The sequence below is a fragment of the Schistocerca gregaria genome, unplaced genomic scaffold (genome assembly GCF_023897955.1).
Source record: "Schistocerca gregaria isolate iqSchGreg1 unplaced genomic scaffold, iqSchGreg1.2 ptg000180l, whole genome shotgun sequence".
Classification (NCBI taxonomy): domain Eukaryota; kingdom Metazoa; phylum Arthropoda; class Insecta; order Orthoptera; family Acrididae; genus Schistocerca; species Schistocerca gregaria.
The window spans coordinates 12,160,001-12,184,242 of NW_026061730.1; the positions used below are offsets into that span (position 1 = coordinate 12,160,001).

Consider the following 24,242-nt stretch of genomic DNA (forward strand, 5'->3'; position numbering starts at 1 on the left):
TCAACAGCAACATTCAGACGGTTTCGTACTGCTCAATTGCTACATTAAAAAGATATGTTTCTTTTTCAGAAATGGAAAAACACCACCGTGACAGGATTCGAACCTGCAATTTTCGGATCCGAAGTCCGACGCCTTATCCATTAGGCCACACGGTCACTGACGACCAAGTATAACTTATATACGACTCATTTCGAAACGCTCACACCCCCTGAGGAATTGTGTTTTCGTTCCACACAGCCGCTGCCCCTTACTCTTCCCCACCCATTCGTTACATTCAACCTCTTACGAGACCGACCAAACATAGACAGGAAAACAAGACCACACACTTGGCGCATTCGGAATCGATGGCAGGGTGTTCCTCGCCGCATTTGCTACGATGGCCATTTGCTACTTCTGCAGAAGCGGCGGCGGCGGCGACGGCGAGAGGCTCTGAGATTTGTGAGAAATACATCTATAAAATGTAATTCAGACTGCCTCGTCCAACCTTATGCCGCACCTCTTTGGCAAATGCTTTATCTGCGCCATTCGCCTTAATCACATCTGAGAGTAATTCTTAATAATACTCCTGTCGCTAATTGTTCCTCATCACAGATACTGTTTGCTATACGGCCACGATGCGCAACTGATTTCCAAAATTCGTCTTCCTCCTCTGAGGATGGAACTCACGACCCCTGGTTTACTAGACCAATGCTCTACCACTGACCTAAACAGGCGCCGCCTAGCGGCACTTTTGCGTACTTCGTCCGTACGGTTGTCTGAATCATCAGACTTCAGCTGACAACACTTCATATTTTCGACTAATATTTGCAGCAATAGCGACCCATTACTGCTTGGCTACACATCTGACACGTAGCCGTGTTCTCTCCAACCAAAACCACTTGCACTTCAGAACATGACTTTCACACATGTCTACAAAATCACCTTCACTTCAAATACAGTTTTCTTGCGACTGATGGAGACGTAGGCAAATTTATAGTTGCTATTTCCATTACATCACGTTAATCAGAAAATCGGTAATTTACATCTGCAGCGGAAAAAAATTCCGTTCCGGCCAGCGTAGGGCTCGAACCGACGCCCCTGTGAATAAGAGTCTCATGCTCTACCGACTAAGCTAGCCGTGCTGCCTCGTTGGATACCTGATTGGCAGCAGATCACACAGTAATCGTTTGGGTTGGGTGGTCCCATACAGAATCTCTCCATGCTTCCTAATGTTTTCCTAACGTCACACTCGTCACGTACTTCACTTTTATTTCATAATCATTTCTGAGAGGTAAAGGAATTGCATGACAATCTGCAGAGCTAGCGGCGTCAAAATTAACACAATACTTGATGTGACTCAAAAGCCGAACGAGTTACTTTCCAACGTTGTTTTAGATGTGCAAGTGCCAATCAAAACTCGCAGTGAGGGCACTCTGCCGACCATTTCGCTAGTTAACACCGGTCTTGTTGTGTGTGTTTCAGGTTCAAGACCATCTCCAAGTACAAAATGGTCAACAGCAACATTCAGACGGATTCGTACTGCTCAATTGCTACATTAAAACGGTATGTTTCTTTTTCAGAAATGGAAAAACACGACCGTGACAGGATTCGAACCTGCAATCTTCGGATCCGAAGTCCGACGCCTTATCCATTAGGCCACACGGTCACTGACGACCAAGTGTAACTTATATACGACCCATTTCGAAACGCTCACACCCCCTGAGGAACTGTGTTTTCGTTCCACACAGCCGCTGCCCCTTACTCTTTTCCACCCATTCGTTACATTCAACCTCTTACGAGACCGACCAAACATACACAGGAAAAGAAGACCACACACTTTGCGCATTCGGAATCGATGGCAGGGTGTCCCTCGCCGCATTTGCTACGATGGCCATTTGCTACTTATGCAGAAGCGGCGGCGGCGGCGACGACGACAACGACGACGACGACCGCGAGAGGCTCTGAGATTTGTGAGAAATACATCTATAAAATGTAATTCAGACTGCCTCGTCTCACCTTATGCTATACCGCTTTGGCAAATGCTTCATCTGCGCCATTCGCCTTAATCACATCTGAGAGTAATTCTTAATAATACGCCTGTCGCTAATTGTTCCTCATCACAGATACTGCTTTCTATACGGCCACGATGCGCAACTGATTTAAAAGATTCGTCTTCCTCCTGTGAGGATGGAACTCACGACCCCTGGTTTACTAGACCAATGCTCTACCACTGAGCTAAACAGGCGCCGCCTAGCGGCACTTTTGCGTACTTCGTCCGTACGGTCGTCTGAATCATCAGACTTCAGCTGACAACACTTCATATTTTCGACTAATATTTGCAGCAATGGCGACCCATTACTGCTTGGCTACACATCTGACACGTAGCCGTGTTCTCTCCAACCAAAACCACTTGCACTTCAGAACATGACTTTCACACATGTCTACAAAATCACCTTCACTTCAAATACAGTTTTCTAGCGACTGATGGAGACGTAGGCAAATTTTAAAGTTGCTATTTCCATTACATCACGTTAATCAGAAAAGCGGTAATTTATTTCTGCAGCGGAAAAAATTCCGTTCCGCCCAGCGTAGGGCTCGAACCCACGACCCTGTGAATAAGAGTCTCATGCTCTACCGACTGAGCTAGCCGTGCTGCCTCGTTGGATACCTGCTGGGCAGCAGATCACACAGTAATCGTTTGGGTTGGGTGGTCCCATACAGAATCTCTCCATGCTTCCTAATGTTTTCCTAACGTCACACTCCTCACGTACTTCACTTTTACTTCATAATCATTTCTGAGAGGTAAAGGAATTGCATGACAATCTGCAGAGCTAGCGGGGTCAAAATTAACACACATACTTGATGTGACTCAAAAGCCGAACGAGTTACTTTCCGACGTTGTTTTAGATGTGCAAGTGCCAGTCACACCTCGCGGTGAGGCCACTCTGCCGTTCATTTCGCTAGTTAACACCTGTCTTGTTGTGTGTGTTTCAAGCTCAAGACCATCTCCAAGCACAAAATGCACAACGGCAGCATTCAGACGGTTTCGTACTGCTCAATTGCTACATTAAAAAGATATGTTTCTTTTTCAGAAATGGAAAAACACCACCGTGACAGGATTCGAACCTGCAATCTTCGGATCCGAAGTCCGACGCCTTATCCATTAGGCCACACGGTCACTGACGACCAAGTATAACTTATATACGACTCATTTCGAAACGCTCACACCCCCTGAGGAATTGTGTTTTCGTTCCACACAGCCGCTGCCCCTTACTCTTCCCCACCCATTCGTTACATTCAACCTCTTACGAGACCGACCAAACATAGACAGGAAAACAAGACCACACACTTGGCGCATTCGGAATCGATGGCAGGGTGTTCCTCGCCGCATTTGCTACGATGGCCATTTGCTACTTCTGCAGAAGCGGCGGCGGCGGCGACGGCGAGAGGCTCTGAGATTTGTGAGAAATACATCTATAAAATGTAATTCAGACTGCCTCGTCCAACCTTATGCCGCACCTCTTTGGCAAATGCTTTATCTGCGCCATTCGCCTTAATCACATCTGAGAGTAATTCTTAATAATACTCCTGTCGCTAATTGTTCCTCATCACAGATACTGTTTGCTATACGGCCACGATGCGCAACTAATTTCCAAAATTCGTCTTCCTCCTCTGAGGATGGAACTAACGACCCCTGGTTTACTAGACCAATGCTCTACCACTGACCTAAACAGGCGCCGCCTAGCGGCACTTTTGCGTACTTCGTCCGTACGGTTGTCTGAATCATCAGACTTCAGCTGACAACACTTCATATTTTCGACTAATATTTGCAGCAATAGCGACCCATTACTGCTTGGCTACACATCTGACACGTAGCCGTGTTCTCTCCAACCAAAACCACTTGCACTTCAGAACATGACTTTCACACATGTCTACAAAATCACCTTCACTTCAAATACAGTTTTCTTGCGACTGATGGAGACGTAGGCAAATTTATAGTTGCTATTTCCATTACATCACGTTAATCAGAAAATCGGTTATTTACATCTGCAGCGGAAAAAAATTCCGTTCCGGCCAGCGTAGGGCTCGAACCGACGCCCCTGTGAATAAGGGTCTCATGCTCTACCGACTGAGCTAGCCGTGCTGCCTCGTTGGATACCTGATTGGCAGCAGATCACACAGTAATCGTTTGGGTTGGGTGGTCCCATACAGAATCTCTCCATGCTTCCTAATGTTTTCCTAACGTCACACTCGTCACGTACTTCACTTTTATTTCATAATCATTTCTGAGAGGTAAAGGAATTGCATGACAATCTGCAGAGCTAGCGGCGTCAAAATTAACACAATACTTGATGTGACTCAAAAGCCGAACGAGTTACTTTCCAACGTTGTTTTAGATGTGCAAGTGCCAATCAAAACTCGCGGTGAGGGCACTCTGCCGACCATTTCGCTAGTTAACACCGGTCTTGTTGTGTGTGTTTCAGGTTCAAGACCATCTCCAAGTACAAAATGGTCAACAGCAACATTCAGACGGTTTCGTACTGCTCAATTGCTACATTAAAACGGTATGTTTCTTTTCAGAAATGGAAAAACACGACCGTGACAGGATTCAAACTTGCAGTCTTCGGATCCGAAGTCCGACGCCTTATCCATTAGGCCACACGGTCACTGACGACCAAGTGTAACTTATATACGACCCACTTCGAAACGCTCACACCCCCTGAGGAACTGTGTTTTCGTTCCACACAGCCGCTGCCCCTTACTCTTTTCCACCCATTCGTTACATTCAACCTCTTACGAGACCGACCAAACATACACAGGAAAAGAAGACCACACACTTTGCGCATTCGGAATCGATGGCAGGGTGTCCCTCGGCGCATTTGCTACGCTGGCCATTTGCTACGTCTGCAGAAGCGGCGGCGGCGGCGACGACGACGACGACGACGACGACGACGACGACGACGACGACCGCGAGAGGCTCTGAGATTTGTGAGAAATACATCTATAAAATGTAATTCAGACTGCCTCGTCTCACCTTATGCTAAACCGCTTTGGCAAATGCTTTATCTGCGCCATTCGCCTTAATCACATCTGAGAGTAATTCTTAATAATACGCCTGTCGCTAATTGTTCCTCATCACAGATACTGCTTTCTATACGGCCACGATGCGCAACTGATTTCCAAGATTCGTCTTCCTCCTGTGAGGATGGAACTCACGACCCCTGGTTTACTAGACCAATGCTCTACCACTGAGCTAAACAGGCGCCGCCTAGCGGCACTTTTGCGTACTTCGTCCGTACGGTCGTCTGCATCATCAGACTTCAGCTGACAACACTTCATATTTTCGACTAATATTAGCAGCTATGGCTACCCATTACTGCTTGGCTACACATCTGACACGTAGCCGATATTCTCTCCAAACAAAACCACCTGCACTTCAGAACATGACTTTCACACATGTCTACAAAATCACCTTCACCTTCAAATACAGTTTCCTTGCGACTGATGGAGACGTAGGCAAATTTTAAAGTTGCTATTTCCATTACATCACGTTAATCAGAAAATAGGTTATTTACATCTGCAGCGGAAAAAATTCCGTTCCGCCCAGCGTAGGGCTTGAAGCCACGATCCTGTGAATAAGAGTCTCATGCTCTACCGACTGAGCTAGCCGTGCTGCCTCGTTGGATACCTGCTGGGCAGCAGATCACACAGTAATCGTTTGGGTTGGGTGGTCCCATACAGAATCTCTCCATGCTTCCTAATGTTTTCCTAACGTCACGCTCGTCACGTACTTCACTTTTATTTCATAATCATTTCTGAGAGGTAAAGGAATTGCATGACAATCTGCAGAGCTAGCGGCGTCAAAATTAACACACATACTTGATGTGACTCAAAAGCCGAACGAGTTACTTTCCGACGTTGTTTTAGATGTGCAAGTGCCAGTCACACCTCGCGGTGAGGCCACTCTGCCGTTCATTTCGCTAGTTAACACCTGTCTTGTTGTGTGTGTTTCAAGCTCAAGACCATCTCCAAGCACAAAATGCTCAACGGCAACATTCAGACGGTTTCGTACTGCTCAATTGCTACATTAAAAAGATATGTTTCTTTTTCAGAAATGGAAAAACACGACCGTGACAGGATTCGAACCTGCAATCTTCGGATCCGAAGTCCGACGCCTTATCCATTAGGCCACACGGTCACTGGCGACCAAGTATAACTTATATACGACTTATTTCGAAACGCTCACACCCCCTGAGGAATTGTGTTTTCGTTCCACACAGCCGCTGCCCCTTACTCTTCCCCACCCATTCGTTACATTCAACCTCTTACGAGACCGACCAAACATAGACAGGAAAACAAGACCACACACTTGGCGCATTCGGAATCGATGGCAGGGTGTTCCTCGCCGCATTTGCTACGATGGCCATTTGCTACTTCTGCAGAAGCGGCGGCGGCGGCGGCGACGACGACGACGACGACGACGACGACGACGACCGCGAGGGGCTCTGAGATTTGTGAGAAATACATCTATAAAATGTAATTCAGACTGCCTCGTCCAACCTTATGCCGCACCGCTTCGGCAAATGCTTTATCTGCGCCATTCGCCTTAATCACATCTGAGAGTAATTCTTAATAATACTCCTGTCGCTAATTGTTCCTCATCACAGATACTGTTTGCTATACGGCCACGATGCGCAACTGATTTCCAAAATTCGTCTTCCTCCTGTGAGGATGGAACTCACGACCCCTGGTTTACTAGACCAATGCTCTACCACTGACCTAAACAGGCGCCGCCTAGCGGCACTTTTGCGTACTTCGTCCGTACGGTTGTCTGAATCATCAGACTTCAGCTGACAACACTTCATATTTTCGACTAATATTTGCAGCAATGGCGACCCATTACTGCTTGGCTACACATCTGACACGTAGCCGTGTTCTCTCCAACCAAAACCACTTGCACTTCAGAACATGACTTTCACACATGTCTACAAAATCACCTTCACTTCAAATACAGTTTTCTTGCGACTGATGGAGACGTAGGCAAATTTATAGTTGCTATTTCCATTACATCACGTTAATCAGAAAATCGGTAATTTGCATCTGCAGCGGAAAAAAATTCCGTTCCGGCAAGCGTAGGGCTCGAACCCACGACCCTGTGAATAAGAGTCTCATGCTCTACCGACTGAGCTAGCCGTGCTGCCTCGTTGGATACCTGCTGGGCAGCAGATCACACAGTAATCGTTTGGGTTGGGTGGTCCCATACAGAATCTCTCCATGCTTCCTAATGTTTTCCTAACGTCACACTCGTCACGTACTTCACTTTTATTTCATAATCATTTCTCAGAGGTAAAGGAATTGCATGACAATCTGCAGAGCTAGCGGCGTCAAAATTAACACACATACTTGATGTGACTCAAAAGCCGAACGAGTTACTTTCCAACGTTGTTTTAGATGTGCAAGTGCCAATCAAAACTCGCGGTGAGGGCACTCTGCCGACCATTTCGCTAGTTAACACCGGTCTTGTTGTGTGTGTTTCAGGTTCAAGACCATCTCCAAGTACAAAATGGTCAACAGCAACATTCAGACGGTTTCGTACTGCTCAATTGCTACATTAAAACGGTATGTTTCTTTTTCAGAAATGGAAAAACACGACCGTGACAGGATTCGAACCTGCAATCTTCGGATCCGAAGTCCGACGCCTTATCCATTAGGCCACACGGTCACTGACGACCAAGTGTAACTTATATACGACCCATTTCGAAACGCTCACACCCCCTGAGGAACTGTGTTTTCGTTCCACACAGCCCCTGCCCCTTACTCTTTTCCACCCATTCGTTACATTCAACCTCTTACGAGACCGACCAAACATACACAGGAAAAGAAGACCACACACTTTGCGCATTCGGAATCGATGGCAGGGTGTCCCTCGCCGCATTTGCTACGCTGGCCATTTGCTACTTCTGCAGAAGCGGCGGCGTCGGCGACGACGACGACGACGACGACCGCGAGAGGCTCTGAGATTTGTGAGAAATACATCTATAAAATGTAATTCAGACTGCCTCGTCTCACCTTATGCTAAACCTTTTTTTTTTTTTTTTTTTCCTTTATTGTGATTTTAATACCTGTGACAAACAGGTAGGCCGGCAGCGGACCAAGTATGCCGCTCTTCGGCCTCAGAGTATACACAGAACAGAGATGAGTGAGATATAAAAACAATCAAGACGGCGGGGTACAAACAGTAGACAAAACAGAGTTAAAACGGAGTCGGTCACGTGCGTAGCACAATGGATAAAAGCGGAGAAACACGGTGCACAAACGCAGATGGCAGATGGCCACACGTGAACCAGCGGAGCACAAACGACGAAACACAAACACACTGCAGGAGAGTCGAGGCACAAACACATGCGATGGTCTTCGGCGTAGGACGATGAAAGTAACTGATGGAAGACAGCAGAGTCGTGGCCTGCCAAGGGGAAAAGGTGTGGGGAAGAGGAGAGAGAGGGGGAGGGGAAGATGCCAGTGGAGGAGAGGGATGGAGGAGAAGGGGGAGGGTAGGGGGAGTGGAAGCCCAAGGAGAAAGGGGAGGGGAGGGAGGGAGAGAAGGGAGAGAGGGTGCCCACAGGAAAAGGAGAGGAGAGGGAAGGTAAGGCTCAAAGTTGGTAGGAGGGGTAGATGGAGGGGAGGAGGGCATCATCAGGGAGGGGGAGTTGACGGAGGCCACCGAGGGAGAGGGTGTGGAGGGTGTAGAGATGGAGAGCAGGTGGGATAGAGGAATGCAGGCGCGGCAGCGGGTTGGGGTGGGAGAGGATGGGAGAGACAAGAGGGTGTGGAGGATCAAGCTTGCGGGAGGTGTAGAGGATCCGTAACCGTTCGAGGAAAAGGAGGAGGTGCGGGAAGGGAATCAGGTCATAGAGGATCCGCGTGGGGGAAGGGAGACGGATGCGATAGGCGAGGCGGAGCGCATGGCGTTCTAGGATCTGAATGGACTTGTAGAAGGTAGGAGGGGCAGAGATCCAGGCGGGATGAGCATAGCAAAGGATAGGACGGATGAGGGACTTGTAGGTGTAGAGGATGGTGGAAGGGTCCAGACCCCATGAACGGCCAGAAAGGAGTTTAAGGAGGCGGAGGCGGGAGCGTGCCTTGGCTTGGATCGTCCGGAGATGTGGGTTCCAGGAGAGGCGACGGTCGAGGGTGACACCAAGGTACTTGAGAGTAGGTGTGAGGGTGATGGGACGGCCATAAATAGTAAGATAGAAATCAAGGAGACGGAAGGAACGAGTGGTTTTGCCTACAATGATCGCCTGGGTCTTGGAAGGATTGACCTTGAGCAACCACTGGTTACACCAAGTGGTGAACCGGTCAAGATAGGATTGGAGAAGGTGCTGGGAGCGTTGCAGGGTGGGAGCGAGGGCAAGGAAGGCAGTGTCATCGGCGTACTGGAGAAGGTGTAGGGGAGGTGCAGGTGGAGGCATGTCTGCCGTGTAAAGGAGGTAGAGAAGAGGGGAAAGGACGGAACCTTGGGGCACACCGGCGGAGGGGTAGAAGGTGTAGGAATCAGTGTTGTGGATGGTGACATAGGAAGGACGGTGGGAAAGGAAGGAAGCGACCAGACGGACATAGTTGAGAGGAAGAGCAAAGGTTTGGAGCTTGAAAAGGAGACCGGAATGCCACACACGGTCATATGCGCGTTCGAGGTCGAGGGAAAGGAAGATGGCGGAACGACGGGAATTGAGTTGTTCGGAGAGGAGGTGAGTGAGGTGAAGGAGGAGGTCATCGGCTGAGAAGGACGGCCGAAAGCCACATTGGGTAGGGGGGAGGAGGCGGTGTTGGTGAAGGTGCTTGTGTAGGCGGCGGGTAAGAATGGATTCCAGGACCTTGCTGAAGACCGAGGTAAGGCTGATGGGACGGTAGGAGGAGACAGCGGAAGGCGGTTTGTCGGGCTTGAGGAACATCAGGATCCGGGAGGTTTTCCACAGGTCGGGGTAGTAGCCGGTGGACAGGACCACATTGTAGAGCCTGGCCAATGTGGAGAGGAAGGAGGCAGGAGCTTCACGGAGGTGACGGTAAGTAACACGATCGTGACCGGGAGCAGTGTTGCGTTTAGGGCGAAGTGTAGCAATGATATCTTGAGTGGTGATTGGGGTATTTAGTTCTGTGTGTGTGATGTTGTCCAAGTACTGGAAGCCAGGAGCAAGCGGGGGGACAGAGGTATCAGTTCGATCACGGACATCAGGAAAGAGGGAATAATCGAACTGGGGATCGTCAGGGATGGTAAGGATATCGGAGAGGTAGGAGGCGAAATGGTTGGCCTTACTAAGGGCATCAGGGAAGGGGTGGTCATCATGAAGGAGAGGGTAGTAGGGAGAGGGTTTAGATCCGGTAAGGCGGCGGAAGGCTGACCAGTACTGGGACGAGTTGATAGGTAAGGTGGCATTAAGACGGGTGCATGTCTGTCGCCAGTCCCGGCGTTTCTTTGCCGTGAGTAAGTTCCTGATGTGTCGCTGTAGTTGCCGGTGGCGTCGTAGTGTGTCCTGGTCACGTGTGTGAAGGAAGGCACGGTAGAGCCGGCGGGATTCACGCAGGAGAAGGACGGCCTGTGGGGGTAAGGTGGGGCGGTGCGGATGGATGGCAATGGTAGGGACGTGGGCCTCCACGGCCTCAGACAAGGTCTGCTGGAGAAAGGAGGCAGCACGGGTAACGTCATCAGGTTGGTGGTAGGTGAGGGGGTGGCTATCGACCTGGAGAGCAAGGGAGTCCCGGTAGGCATTCCAGTTGGCACGGGAGTAGTCATGGACATATTTCGGGGGAGGGTCATGGCGCGGGTCGGGACGGGGGCGACGACCGTCTGATACAGTGAGGAGGACAGGGAGATGGTCACTGCCAATGGGATCAAGGACGTCCACCGCTATGCGGCCAAGCAGGGTGGGGGAGGCTAGGACGACATCGGGAGTGGTATTGGATTCAGGGCGGGTGTGTTGGGGAATTGGAAGGACGTCGCCTTGGAGGGTGGCAAGGAACCGATGCCACCGCCGTAACTGGGCGGCAGAACGACTATGGATGTTAAGGTCGGCGGCGATCACGTAGGAGGAGAAGGTACGGTCGATGTGGGAAAGGAAGTCGAAAGGAATAGGTGCAGCGGGGCGGACATAGATGGTGGCACAGGTAAGGGTAAGGCCGGGGAAGAAGAGACTAAGGATCAAGTGTTCTGTGGGGTCAGGAAGGAGGGGTTGGAGCCGGACAGGGATCTGGCGGTGGTGGCCAATGGCAACTCCGCCACGCGCTATCTGGAGTGGATTGTCAGACCGGTGAAGGAGGTAGGGCGAGGTGTGGACGGTGTGGTGGGGCTGAAGAAAGGTTTCGTTCAGAAGGAAGGCATCCACACGGTGGGTCGTAAGGGTATGCATAAGGAGGTGCTTGTTGGTGGGAAGGGAGCGGATGTTATTGAACAGGATACGGTGCTGTCGTGCCATAATGGGAATTTAAACGAGGGTGTCGAGACGGGAGAAGGTGAAATGGGCCTGGTTGTGGGAATAGGTGGCGTAGGTGTTGAGGTGGAACACGGAACGGGCAGCGAGGGAAATCTGGTGGAGGGTGTGGGGACGCTGAAAGGGATGGACGTTCTGGAGCACTATTGTGACGAACCTGATGATGTCCTCTGCGGTGGGGGGAGGACGGAGGGAATTGCCAGGAGGGGTGGGGTCATCCAAAGGGCGGAGAGGAACAGTGAGTTCAGGAGCGGATGGAGGAGGTCGAGCCTTGCATTTCTGGGAGTAGGTAGGGTGTTGGAGGTTGCAGGTATTGCAGGAGGGAGGAGACTGAAGGTTGGGGCACTGCCGGAGGAAGTGCGCTTGCTTACAATGCGGGCAGACTGGGGCCTCGCGGCACTCTGATGTTGGGTGTGCGTTATAACGCAGACACCTCTGGCAGCGAATGGATTGTGGTGGGGAGCGGGAGGGGTCAACCTTATACCGGCGGTGGAAGAGGAGGGCACCCTCCTTAAGGAGATGGTCGATGGAGGGAGCGTGTTCGGAGAAAACTCGCATAAGGCGAGTGGGGCCCGCAGAGTTGAAAATGCGGCGAACAGCTCGCACCTCCAGGTACGGGTGGGCCTTCAACTCCGCCAGCACCTCTTCCTCCGTGATCGTCGGGCTAAGCCGAGTGATCACGGCGGTGAGGGTCGGCGGGCGACGTGGGGGTTGGGGTTGACGGGGGGAGGAAGGGGAAGGAGCAGGGGCAAGGGAGGCATTAGGTCCAAATCGGGTGAGAGGAATTCGGGAGAGGATGTCGGAGTGTAGGGTAGGGCTTGGGGAGGTGATCAAGACAGAGTCCCTACGGGGGGTAAGAAGGGAGATGGGGGCTGCAGGGAAGTATTGGCGGAGGAGCAAGGTCAGGTTGCGGGCCTCCAGGAGAGAGGGATCAGGACGGGAGAGGAGATACTTGTAGGAGGGGGAGTTAGAAGAGGAAGTAGAGGGGGCTGGAGGGGAGACATCCATGGCATCTAGGGGTGGGGGAGGGGGAAGATGCTGGGACTTCTTGGGTGCAGAGGAGGCGGGGGTGCCACTGGGACGCTTAACAGCGGGGACAGGATGGGAGGAGGCGTGGGGCACAGGAGTGACGGGGAGATGACGGGAAGCGGCAGGTCCCGGTGTCGGTGCTGGTGCTGGTGCTGCTGTTGGTGCTGCTGTTGGTGCCGCTGCTGGTTGTGGCGCTGCTGCAGGTGGTGGTGCTGGCGCCGGCGATGGTGCGGCATGGGTCGTAGCCCGACGAGACACAACCCTGGCAGGGGCCGCATGAGTGGTGTGGGGGAGTGGGGGAAAGGGGTCGTGTGTGGAGGCTTGGGGAGAAGGAGCAGGGGATGGGGCGACAAAGGGAGCTGGGGTGGGAAGGGTGAGGAGGGGCGGGATATAGTAGGACGGGGGCGACTGAGCACACCAAGTAAGAGTAGTGGCAGCGAGGGAGGGCGTCGTATAGACGATGGCGGTGGTAGTGGCGGTGGTGGTGGGGGTGGTCATGATGGCAGTAAGGAAAACTGGAAACACAGAAAAGAAGAATGGGGACAGACAAGGGACAAAGTCAGGAACAGATTACAGATGACAGATGAGAGACGTCGAGGAGCGAAAGGATGAAGGCAAAGACGAAGACGAGAATAGCGACGACAACGAAAGCAGGAGAGGAAGACGAAGCACTGGGTCCCGGCGGCGGCGGCGGCGGCGGCGGCGGCGGGGGCCGGAAGCTGCGGCGGCGGCGGCGGCGGCGGCGGCGGCGGGGGCCGGAAGCTGCGGCGGCGGCGGCGGCGGCGGCGGCTGGGTCCGGAAGCTGCGGCTGGGTCCGGCGACGACTGCTACTGCAAAACTGGCGGCACTGGAAACTGCTGCTGCTGCTGCTGCTGCTGCTGGCGGTTCCGGAACTGCGACTGCGACTGCGACTGCGACTGCGACTGCGACTGCGACTTCTGCGAAGCCCTAGCACTTCGATACGTAGCAGTACTCTGCAAGGTATCGAAGGGCGGAACTCTTCCGAGGTCCGCCGAAGAATCCTATGCTAAACCGCTTTGGCAAATGCTTTATCTGCGCCATTCGCCTTAATCACATCTGAGAGTAATTCTTAATAATACTCCTGTCGCTAATTGTTCCTCATCACAGATACTGTTTGCTATACGGCCACGATGCGCAACTGATTTCCAAAATTCGTCTTCCTCCTGTGAGGATGGAACTCACGACCCCTGGTTTACTAGACCAATGCTCTACCACTGACCTAAACAGGTGCCGCCTAGCGGCACTTTTGCGTACTTCGTCCGTACGGTTGTCTGAATCATCAGACTTCAGCTGACAACACTTCATATTTTCGACTAATATTAGCAGCAATGGCGACCCATTACTGCTTGGCTACACATCTGACACGTAGCCGTGTTCTCTCCAACCAAAACCACTTGCACTTCAGAACATGACTTTCACACATGTCTACAAAATCACCTTCACTTCAAATACAGTTTTCTTGCGACTGATGGAGACGTAGGCAAATTTATAGTTGCTATTTCCATTACATCACGTTAATCAGAAAATCGGTAATTTGCATCTGCAGCAGAAAAAAAATTCGGTTCCGGCAAGCGTAGGGCTCGAACCCATGACCCTGTGAATAAGAGTCTCATGCTCTACCGACTGAGCTAGCCGTGCTGCCTCGTTGGATACCTGATTGGCAGCAGATCACACAGTAATCGTTTGGGTTGGGTGGTCCCATACAGAATCTCTCCATGCTTCCTAATGTTTTCCTAACGTCACACTCGTCACGTACTTCACTTTTATTTCATAATCATTTCTGAGAGGTAAAGGAATTGCATGACAATCTGCAGAGCTAGCGGCGTCAAAATTAACACACATACTTGATGTGACTCAAAAGCCGAACGAGTTACTTTCCGACGTTGTTTTAGATGTGCAAGTGCCAGTCACACCTCGCGGTGACGCCACTCTGCCGTTCATTTCGCTAGTTAACACCAGTCTTGTTGTGTGTGTTTCAAGCTCAAGACCATCTCCAAGCACAAAATGCTCAACGGCAACATTCAGACGGTTTCGTACTGCTCAATTGCTACATTAAAAAGATATGTTTCCTTTTCAGAAATGGAAAAACACGACCGTGACAGGATTCGAACCTGCAATCTTCGGATCCGAAGTCCGACGCCTTATCCAGTAGGCCACACGGTCTCTGACGACTAAGTATAACTTATATACGACTCATTTCGAAACGCTCACACCCCCTGAGGAATTGTGTTTTCGTTCCACACAGCCGCTGCCCCTTACTCTTCCCCACCCATTCGTTACATTCAACCTCTTACGAGACCGACCAAACATAGACAGGAAAACAAGACCACACACTTGGCGCATTCGGAATCGATGGCAGGGTGTTCCTCGCCGCATTTGCTACGATGGCCATTTGCTACTTCTGCAGAAGCGGCGGCGGCGGCGGCGGCGGCGGCGGCGGCGACGACGACGACGACGACGACGACGACGACGACCGCGAGAGGCTCTGAGATTTGTGAGAAATACATCTATAAAATGTAATTCACACTGCCTCGTCTCACCTTATGCTATACCGCTTTGGCAAATGCTTTATCTGCGCCATTCGCCTTAATCACATCTGAGAGTAATTCTTAATAATACGACCGTCGCTAATTGTTCCTCATCACAGATACTGCTTTCTATACGGCCACGATGCGCAACTGATTTCCAAAATTCGTCTTCCTCCTGTGAGGATGGAACTCACGACCCCTGGTTTACTAGACCAATGCTCTACCACTGACCTAAACAGGCGCCGCCTAGCGGCACTTTTGCGTACTTCGTCCGTACGGTTGTCTGAATCATCAGACTTCAGCTGACAACACTTCATATTTTCGACTAATATTTGCAGCAATGGCGACCCATTAGTGCTTGGCTACACATCTGACACGTAGCCGTGTTCTCTCCAACCAAAACCACTTGCACTTCAGAACATGACTTTCACACATGTCTACAAAATCACCTTCACTTCAAATACAGTTTTCTTGCGACTGATGGAGACGTAGGCAAATTTATAGTTGCTATTTCCATTACATCACGTTAATCAGAAAATCGGTAATTTACATCGGCAGCGGAAAAAAATTCCGTTCCAGCCAGCGTAGGGCTCGAACCCACGACCCTGTGAATAAGAGTCTCATGCTCTACCGACTGAGCTAGCCGTGCTGCCTCGTTGGATACCTGATTGGCAGCAGATCACACAGTAATCGTTTGGGTTGGGTGGTCCCATACAGAATCTCTCCATGCTTCCTAATGTTTTCCTAACGTCACACTCGTCACGTACTTCACTTTTATTTCATAATCATTTCTGAGAGGTAAAGGAATTGCATGACAATCTGCAGAGCTAGCGGCGTCAAAATTAACACACATACTTGATGTGACTCAAAAGTCGAACGAGTTACTTTCCGACGTTGTTTTAGATGTGCAAGTGCCAATCAAAACTCGCGGTGAGGGCACTCTGCCGACCATTTCGCTAGTTAACACCGGTCTTGTTGTGTGTGTTTCAGGTTCAAGACCATCTCCAAGTACAAAATGGTCAACAGCAACATTCAGACGGATTCGTACTGCTCAATTGCTACATTAAAACAGTATGTTTCTTTTTCAGAAATGGAAAAACACGACCGTGACAGGATTCGAACCTGCAATCTTCGGATCCGAAGGCCGACGCCTTATCCATTAGGCCACACGGTCACTGACGACCAAGTGTAACTTATATACGACCCATCTCGAAACGCTCACACCCCCCTGAGGAACTGTGTTTTCGTTCCACACAGCCGCTGCCCCTTACTCTTTTCCACCCATTCGTTACATTCAACCTCTTACGAGACCGACCAAACATACACAGGAAAAGAAGACCACACACTTTGCGCATTCGGAATCGATGGCAGGGTGTCCCTCGCCGCATTTGCTACGCTGGCCATTTGCTACTTCTGCAGAAGCGGCGGCGGCGACGACGACGCCGACGACGACCTCGAGAGGCTCTGAGATTTGTGAGAAATACATCTATAAAATGTAATTCAGACTGCCTCGTCTCACCTTATGCTAAACCGCTTTGGCAAATGCTTTATCTGCGCCATTCGCCTTAATCACATCTGAGAGTAATTCTTAATAATACTCCTGTCGCTAATTGTTCCTCATCACAGATACTGTTTGCTATACGGCCACGATGCGCAACTGATTTCCAAAATTCGTCTTCCTCCTGTGAGGATGGAACTCACGACCCCTGGTTTACTAGACCAATGCTCTACCACTGACCTAAACAGGCGCCGCCTAGCGGCACTTTTGCGTACTTCGTCCGTACGGTTGTCTGAATCATCAGACTTCAGCTGACAACACTTCATATTTTCGACTAATATTTGCAGCAATGGCGACACATTACTGCTTGGCTACACATCTGACACGTAGCCGTGTTCTCTCCAACCAAAACCACTTGCACTTCAGAACATGACTTTCACACATGTCTACAAAATCACCTTCACTTCAAATACAGTTTTCTTGCGACTGATGGAGACGTAGGCAAATTTATAGTTGCTATTTCCATTACATCACGTTAATCAGAAAATCGGTAATTTACATCTGCAGCGGAAAAAAATTCCGTTCCGGCCAGCGTAGGGCTCGAACCCACGACCCTGTGAATAAGAGTCTCATGCTCTACCGACTGAGCTAGCCGTGCTGCCTCGGTGGATACGTGATTGGCAGCAGATCACACAGTAATCGTTTGGGTTGGGTGGTCCCATACAGAATCTCTCCATGCTTCCTAATGTTTTCCTAACGTCACACTCGTCACGTACTTCACTTTTATTTCATAATCATTTCTGAGAGGTAAAGGAATTGCATGACAATCTGCAGAGCTAGCGGCGTCAAAATTAACACACATACTTGATGTGACTCAAAAGCCGAACGAGTTACTTTCTGACGTTGTTTTAGATGTGCAAGTGCCAGTCAAAACTCGCGGTGAGGGCACTCTGCCGACCATTTCGCTAGTTAACACCGGTCTTGTTGTGTGTGTTTCAGGTTCAAGACCATCTCCAAGTACAAAATGGTCAACAGCAACATTCAGACGGTTTCGTACTGCTCAATTGCTACATTAAAACGGTATGTTTCTTTTTCAGAAATGGTAAAACACGACCGTGACAGGATTCGAACCTGTAATCTTCGGATCCGAAGTCCGACGCCTTATCCATTAGGCCACACGGTCACTGACGAACAAGTGTAACTTATATACGACCCATTTCGAAACGCTCACACCCCCTGAGGAACTGTGTTTTCGTTCCACACAGCCCCTGCCCCTTACTCTTTTCCACCCATTCGTTACATTCAACCTCTTACGAGACCGACCAAACATACACAGGAAAAGAAGACCACACACTTTGCGCATTCGGAATCGATGGCAGGGTGTCCCTCGCCGCATTTGCTACAATGGCCATTTGCTACTTCTGCAGAAGCGGCGGCGGGGACGACGACGACGACGACGACGACGACGACCGCGAGAGGCTCTGAGATTTGTGAGAAATACATCTATAAAATGTAATTCAGACTGCCTCGTCTCACCTTATGCTAAACCGCTTTGGCAAATGCTTTATCTGCGCCATTCGCCTTAATCACATCTGAGAGTAATTCTTAATAATACGACCGTCGCTAATTGTTCCTCATCACAGATACTGCTTTCTATACGGCCACGATGCGCAACTGATTTCCAAAATTCGTCTTCCTCCTGTGAGGATGGAACTCACGACCCCTGGTTTACTAGACCAATGCTCTACCACTGACCTAAACAGGCGCCGCCTAGCGGCACTTTTGCGTACTTCGTCCGTACGGTTGTCTGAATCATCAGACTTCAGCTGACAACACTTCATATTTTCGACTAATATTTGCAGCAATGGCGACCCATTACTGCTTGGCTACACATCTGACACGTAGCCGTGTTCTCTCCAACCAAAACCACTTGCACTTCAGAACATGACTTTCACACATGTCTACAAAATCACCTTCACTTCAAATACAGTTTTCTTGCGACTGATGTAGACGTAGGCAAATTTATAGTTGCTATTTCCATTACATCACGTTAATCAGAAAATCGGTAATTTACATCTGCAGCGGAAAAAAATTCCGTTCCGGCCAGCGTAGGGCTCGAACCCACGACCCTGTGAATAAGAGTCTCATGCTCTACCGACTGAGCTAGCCGTGCTGCCTCGTTGGATACCTGATTGGCAGCAGATCACACAGTAATCGTTTGGGTTGGGTGGTCCCATACAGAATCTCTCCATGCTTCCTAATGTTTTCCTAACGTCACACTCGTCACGTACTTCACTATTATTTCATAATCATTTCTGAGAGGTAAAGGAATTGCATGACAATCTGCAGAGCTAGCGGCGTCAAAATTAACACACATACTTGATGTGACTCAAAAGTCGAACGAGTTACTTTCCGACGTTGTTTTAGATGTGCAAGTGCCAATCAAAACTCGCGGTGAGGGCACTCTGCCGACCATTTCGCTAGTTAACACCGGTCTTGTTGTGTGTGTTTCAGGTTCAAGACCATCTCCAAGTACAAAATGGTCAACAGCAACATTCAGACGGATTCGTACTGCTCAATTGCTACATTAAAACGGTATGTTTCTTTTTCAGAAATGGAAAAACACGACCGTGACAGGATTCGAACCTGCAATCTTCGGATCCGAAGTCCGACGCCTTATCCATTAGGCCACACGGTCACTGACGACCAAGTGTAACTTATATACGACCCATTTCGAAACGCTCACACCCCCTGAGGAACTGTGTTTTCGTTCCACACAGCCGCTGCCCCTTACTCTTTTCCACCCATTCGTTACATTCAACCTCTTACGAGACCGACCAAACATACACAGGAAAAGAAGACCACACACTTTGAGCATTCGGAATCGATGGCAGGGTGTCCCTCGCCGCATTTGCTACGCTGGCCATTTGCTACTTCTGCAGAAGCGGCGGCGGCGACGACGACGACGACGATGACCGCGAGAGGCTCCGAGATTTGTGAGAAATACATCTATAAAATGTAATTCAGACTGCCTCGTCTCACCTTATGCTAAACCGCTTTGGCAAATGCTTTATCTGCGCCATTCGCCTTAATCACATCTGAGAGTAATTCTTAATAATACGACCGTCGCTAATTGTTCCTCATCACAGATACTGCTTTCTATACGGCCACGATGCGCAACTGATTTCCAAGATTCGTCTTCCTCCTGTGAGGATGGAACTCACGACCCCTGGTTTACTAGACCAATGCTCTACCACTGACCTAAACAGGCGCCGCCTAGCGGCACTTTTGCGTACTTCGTCCGTACGGTTGTCTGAATCATCAGACTTCAGCTGACAACACTTCATATTTTCGACTAATATTTGCAGCAATGGCGACCCATTACTGCTTGGCTACACATCTGACACGTAGCCGTGTTCTCTCCAACCAAAACCACTTGCACTTCAGAACATGACTTTCACACATGTCTACAAAATCACCTTCACTTCAAATACAGTTTTCTTGCGACTGATGGAGACGTAGGCAAATTTATAGTTGCTATTTCCATTACATCACGTTAATCAGAAAATCGGTAATTTACATCTGCAGCGGAAAAAAATTCCGTTCCAGCCAGCGTAGGGCTCGAACCCACGACCCTGTGAATAAGAGTCTCATGCTCTACCGACTGAGCTAGCCGTGCTGCCTCGTTGGATACCTGATTGGCAGCAGATCACACAGTAATCGTTTGGGTTGGGTGGTCCCATACAGAATCTCTCCATGCTTCCTAATGTTTTCCTAACGTCACACTCGTCACGTACTTCACTATTATTTCATAATCATTTCTGAGAGGTAAAGGAATTGCATGACAATCTGCAGAGCTAGCGGCGTCAAAATTAACACACATACTTGATGTGACTCAAAAGCCGAACGAGTTACTTTCCGACGTTGTTTTAGATGTGCAAGTGCCAATCAAAACTCGCGGTGAGGGCACTCTGCCGACCATTTCGCTAGTTAACACCGGTCTTGTTGTGTGTGTTTCAGGTTCAAGACCATCTCCAAGTACAAAATGGTCAACAGCAACATTCAGACGGATTCGTACTGCTCAATTGCTACATTAAAACGGTATGTTTCTTTTTCAGAAATGGAAAAACACGACCGTGACAGGATTCGAACCTGCAATCTTCGGATCCGAAGTCCGACGCCTTATCCATTAGGCCACACGGTCACTGACGACCAAGTGTAACTTATATACGACCCATTTCGAAACGCTCACACCCCCTGAGGAACTGTGTTTTCGTTCCACACAGCCGCTGCCCCTTACTCTTTTCCACCCATTCGTTACATTCAACCTCTTACGAGACCGACCAAACATACACAGGAAAAGAAGACCACACACTTTGCGCATTCGGAATCGATGGCAGGGTGTCCCTCGCCGCATTTGCTACGCTGGCCATTTGCTACTTCTGCAGAAGCGGCGGCGGCGACGACGACGGCGACCGCGAGAGGCTCTGAGATTTGTGAGAAATACATCTATAAAATGTAATTCAGACTGCCTCGTCTCACCTTATGCTAAACCGCTTTGGCAAATGCTTTATCTGCGCCATTCGCCTTAATCACATCTGAGAGTAATTCTTAATAATACGCCTGTCGCTAATTGTTCCTCATCACAGATACTGCTTTCTATACGGCCACGATGCGCAACTGATTTCCAAGATTCGTCTTCCTCCTGTGAGGATGGAACTCACGACCCCTGGTTTACTAGACCAAAGCTCTACCACTGAGCTAAACATGCGCCGCCTAGCGGCACTTTTGCGTACTTCGTCCGTACGGTCGTCTGCATCATCAGACTTCAGCTGACAACACTTCATATTTTCGACTAATATTAGCAGCTATGGCTACCCATTACTGCTTGGCTACACATCTGACACGTAGCCGATATTCTCTCCAAACAAAACCACCTGCACTTCAGAACATGACTTTCACACATGTCTACAAAATCACCTTCACCTTCAAATACAGTTTTCTAGCGACTGATGGAGACGTAGGCAAATTTTAAAGTTGCTATTTCCATTACATCAGGTTAATCAGAAAATCGGTAATTTACATCTGCAGCGGAAAAAATTCCGTTCCGCCCAGCGTAGGGCTTGAACCCACGATCCTGTGAATAAGAGTCTCATGCTCTACCGACTGAGCTAGCCGTGCTGCCTCGTTGGATAACTGCTGGGCAGCAGATCACACAGTACTCGTTTGGGTTGGGTGGTCCCATACAGAATCTCTCCATGCTTCCTAATGTTTTCCTAACGTCACACTCGTCACGTACTTCACTTTTATTTCATAATCATTTCTGGGAGGTAAAGGAATTGCATGACAATCTGCAGAGCTAGCGGCGACAAAATTAACACACATACTTGATGTGACTCAAAAGCCGAACGAGTTACTTTCCGACGTTGTTTTAGATGTGCAAGTGCCAGTCACACCTCACGGTGAGGCCACTCTGCCGTTCATTTCGCTAGTTAACACCTGTCTTGTTGTGTGTGTTTCAAGCTCAAGACCATCTCCAAGCACAAAATGCTCAACGGCAACATTCAGACGGTTTCGTACTGCTCAATTGCTACATTAAAAAGATATGTTTCTTTTTCAGAAATGGAAAAACACGACCGTGACAGGATTCGAACCTGCAATCTTCGGATCCGAAGTCCGACGCCTTATCCATTAGGCCACACGGTCATTGACGACCAAGTACAACTTATATATGACTCATTTCGAAACGCTCACACCCCCTGAGGAATTGTGTTTTCGTTCCACACAGCCGCTGCCCCTTACTCTTCCCCACCCATTCGTTACATTCAACCTCTTACGAGACCGACCAAACATAGACAGGAAAATAAGACCACACACTTGGCGCATTCGGAATCGATGGCAGGGTGTTCCTCGCCGCATTTGCTACGATGGCCATTTGCTACTTCTGCAGAAGCGGCGGCGGCGGCGACGACGACGACGACGACGACGACGACCGCGAGAGGCTCTGAGATTTGTGAGAAATACATCTATAAAATGTAATTCAGACTGCCTCGTCCAACCTTATGCCGCACCGCTTTGGCAAATGCTTTATCTGCGCCATTCGCCTTAATCACATCTGAGAGTAATTCTTAATAATACTCCTGTCGCTAATTGTTCCTCATCACAGATACTGTTTGCTATACGGCCACGATGCGCAACTGATTTCCAAAATTCGTCTTCCTCCTGTGAGGATGGAACTCACGACCCCTGGTTTACTAGACCAATGCTCTACCACTGACCTAAACAGGCGCCGCCTAGCGGCACTTTTGCGTACTTCGTCCGTACGGTTGTCTGAATCATCAGACTTCAGCTGACAACACTTCATATTTTCGACTAATATTTGCAGCAATGGCGACCCATTACTGCTTGGCTACACATCTGACACGTAGCCGTGTTCTCTCCAACCAAAACCACTTGCACTTCAGAACATGACTTTCACACATGTCTACAAAATCACCTTCACATCAAATACAGTTTTCTTGCGACTGATGGAGACGTAGGCAAATTTTAAAGTTGCTATTTCCATTACATCACGTTAATCAGAAAATCGGTAATTTACATCTGCAGCGGAAATAAATTCCGTTCCGGCCAGCGTAGGCCTCGAACCCACGACCCTGTGAATAAGAGTCTCATGCTCTACCGACTGAGCTAGCCGTGCTGCCTCGTTGGATACCTGCTGGCCAGCAGGTCACACAGAAATCGTTTGGGTTGGGTGGTCCCATACAGAATCTCTCCATGCTGCCTAATGTTTTCCTAACGTCACACTCGTCACGTACTTCACTTTTATATCATTTTCACTTCTGAGAGGTAAAGGAATTGCATGAAAATCTGCAGAGCTAGCGGCGTCAAAATTAACACACATACTTGATGTGACTCAAAAGTCGAACGAGTTACTTTCCGACGTTGTTTTAGATGTGCAAGTGCCAGTCACACCTCGCGGTGAGGCCACTCTGCCATTCATTTCGCTAGTTAACACCTGTCTTGTTGTGTGTGTTTCAAGCTTAAGTCCATCTCCAAGCACAAAATGCTCAACAGCAACATTCAGACGGTTTCGTACTGCTCAATTGCTACATTAAAACGATATGTTTCTTTTTCAGAACTGGAAAAACACGACCGTGACAGGATTCGAACCTGCAATCTTCGGATATGAAGTCCTACGCCTTATCCATTAGGCCACACGGTCACTGACGACCAAGAATAACTTATATATGACTCATTTCGAAACGCTCACACCCCCTGAGGAACTGTGTTTTCGTTCCACACAGCCCCTGCCCCTTACTCTTTTCCACCCATTCGTTACATTCAACCTCTTACGAGACCGACCAAACATAGACAGGAAAACAAGACCACACACTTTGCGCATTCGGAATCGATGGCAGGGTGTCCCTCGCCGCATTTGCTACGATGGCCATTCGCTACTTCTGCAGAAGCGGCGGCGGCGGCGACGACGACGACGACGACGACGACGACGACGACGACGACGACGACGACGACGACGTCCGCGAGAGGCTCTGAGATTTGTGAGAAATACATCTATAAAATGTAAGTCAGACTGTCTCGTCCCACCTTATGCCGTACCGCTTTGGCAAATGCTTTATCTGCGCCATTCGCCTTAATCACATCTGAGAGTAATTCTTAATAATACTCCTGTCGCTAATTGTT

General features: G+C 49.4%; 19 non-coding genes across 19 annotated transcripts; all 19 read right to left on the reverse strand.

The window, feature by feature from the left end:
* Positions 1 to 82: 82 nt before the first annotated feature.
* On the reverse strand, positions 83 to 155 carry Trnar-ucg (transfer RNA arginine (anticodon UCG)). The gene has a single exon. It is a non-coding gene; the product is annotated as a tRNA-Arg (tRNA).
* Positions 156 to 1,572: 1,417 nt separating this feature from the next.
* Trnar-ucg (transfer RNA arginine (anticodon UCG)) lies at positions 1,573 to 1,645 on the reverse strand. The gene has a single exon. It is a non-coding gene; the product is annotated as a tRNA-Arg (tRNA).
* Positions 1,646 to 2,559: 914 nt separating this feature from the next.
* On the reverse strand, positions 2,560 to 2,632 carry Trnak-cuu (transfer RNA lysine (anticodon CUU)). Its single transcript has one exon. It is a non-coding gene; the product is annotated as a tRNA-Lys (tRNA).
* A 452-nt stretch (positions 2,633 to 3,084) lies between these two features.
* On the reverse strand, positions 3,085 to 3,157 carry Trnar-ucg (transfer RNA arginine (anticodon UCG)). Its single transcript has one exon. It is a non-coding gene; the product is annotated as a tRNA-Arg (tRNA).
* Positions 3,158 to 4,573: 1,416 nt separating this feature from the next.
* Trnar-ucg (transfer RNA arginine (anticodon UCG)) lies at positions 4,574 to 4,646 on the reverse strand. The gene has a single exon. It is a non-coding gene; the product is annotated as a tRNA-Arg (tRNA).
* Positions 4,647 to 6,105: 1,459 nt separating this feature from the next.
* On the reverse strand, positions 6,106 to 6,178 carry Trnar-ucg (transfer RNA arginine (anticodon UCG)). The gene has a single exon. It is a non-coding gene; the product is annotated as a tRNA-Arg (tRNA).
* A 926-nt stretch (positions 6,179 to 7,104) lies between these two features.
* On the reverse strand, positions 7,105 to 7,181 carry Trnak-cuu (transfer RNA lysine (anticodon CUU)). Its single transcript has one exon. It is a non-coding gene; the product is annotated as a tRNA-Lys (tRNA).
* A 448-nt stretch (positions 7,182 to 7,629) lies between these two features.
* Trnar-ucg (transfer RNA arginine (anticodon UCG)) lies at positions 7,630 to 7,702 on the reverse strand. Its single transcript has one exon. It is a non-coding gene; the product is annotated as a tRNA-Arg (tRNA).
* Positions 7,703 to 14,605: 6,903 nt separating this feature from the next.
* On the reverse strand, positions 14,606 to 14,678 carry Trnar-ucg (transfer RNA arginine (anticodon UCG)). Its single transcript has one exon. It is a non-coding gene; the product is annotated as a tRNA-Arg (tRNA).
* A 941-nt stretch (positions 14,679 to 15,619) lies between these two features.
* Positions 15,620 to 15,693, reverse strand: Trnak-cuu (transfer RNA lysine (anticodon CUU)). Its single transcript has one exon. It is a non-coding gene; the product is annotated as a tRNA-Lys (tRNA).
* Positions 15,694 to 16,144: 451 nt separating this feature from the next.
* On the reverse strand, positions 16,145 to 16,217 carry Trnar-ucg (transfer RNA arginine (anticodon UCG)). Its single transcript has one exon. It is a non-coding gene; the product is annotated as a tRNA-Arg (tRNA).
* A 909-nt stretch (positions 16,218 to 17,126) lies between these two features.
* On the reverse strand, positions 17,127 to 17,203 carry Trnak-cuu (transfer RNA lysine (anticodon CUU)). Its single transcript has one exon. It is a non-coding gene; the product is annotated as a tRNA-Lys (tRNA).
* Positions 17,204 to 17,651: 448 nt separating this feature from the next.
* On the reverse strand, positions 17,652 to 17,724 carry Trnar-ucg (transfer RNA arginine (anticodon UCG)). Its single transcript has one exon. It is a non-coding gene; the product is annotated as a tRNA-Arg (tRNA).
* A 917-nt stretch (positions 17,725 to 18,641) lies between these two features.
* On the reverse strand, positions 18,642 to 18,718 carry Trnak-cuu (transfer RNA lysine (anticodon CUU)). Its single transcript has one exon. It is a non-coding gene; the product is annotated as a tRNA-Lys (tRNA).
* Positions 18,719 to 19,166: 448 nt separating this feature from the next.
* On the reverse strand, positions 19,167 to 19,239 carry Trnar-ucg (transfer RNA arginine (anticodon UCG)). Its single transcript has one exon. It is a non-coding gene; the product is annotated as a tRNA-Arg (tRNA).
* Positions 19,240 to 20,147: 908 nt separating this feature from the next.
* Positions 20,148 to 20,221, reverse strand: Trnak-cuu (transfer RNA lysine (anticodon CUU)). Its single transcript has one exon. It is a non-coding gene; the product is annotated as a tRNA-Lys (tRNA).
* A 451-nt stretch (positions 20,222 to 20,672) lies between these two features.
* On the reverse strand, positions 20,673 to 20,745 carry Trnar-ucg (transfer RNA arginine (anticodon UCG)). Its single transcript has one exon. It is a non-coding gene; the product is annotated as a tRNA-Arg (tRNA).
* Positions 20,746 to 21,649: 904 nt separating this feature from the next.
* Trnak-cuu (transfer RNA lysine (anticodon CUU)) lies at positions 21,650 to 21,722 on the reverse strand. Its single transcript has one exon. It is a non-coding gene; the product is annotated as a tRNA-Lys (tRNA).
* Positions 21,723 to 22,174: 452 nt separating this feature from the next.
* Positions 22,175 to 22,247, reverse strand: Trnar-ucg (transfer RNA arginine (anticodon UCG)). The gene has a single exon. It is a non-coding gene; the product is annotated as a tRNA-Arg (tRNA).
* Positions 22,248 to 24,242: the final 1,995 nt, after the last annotated feature.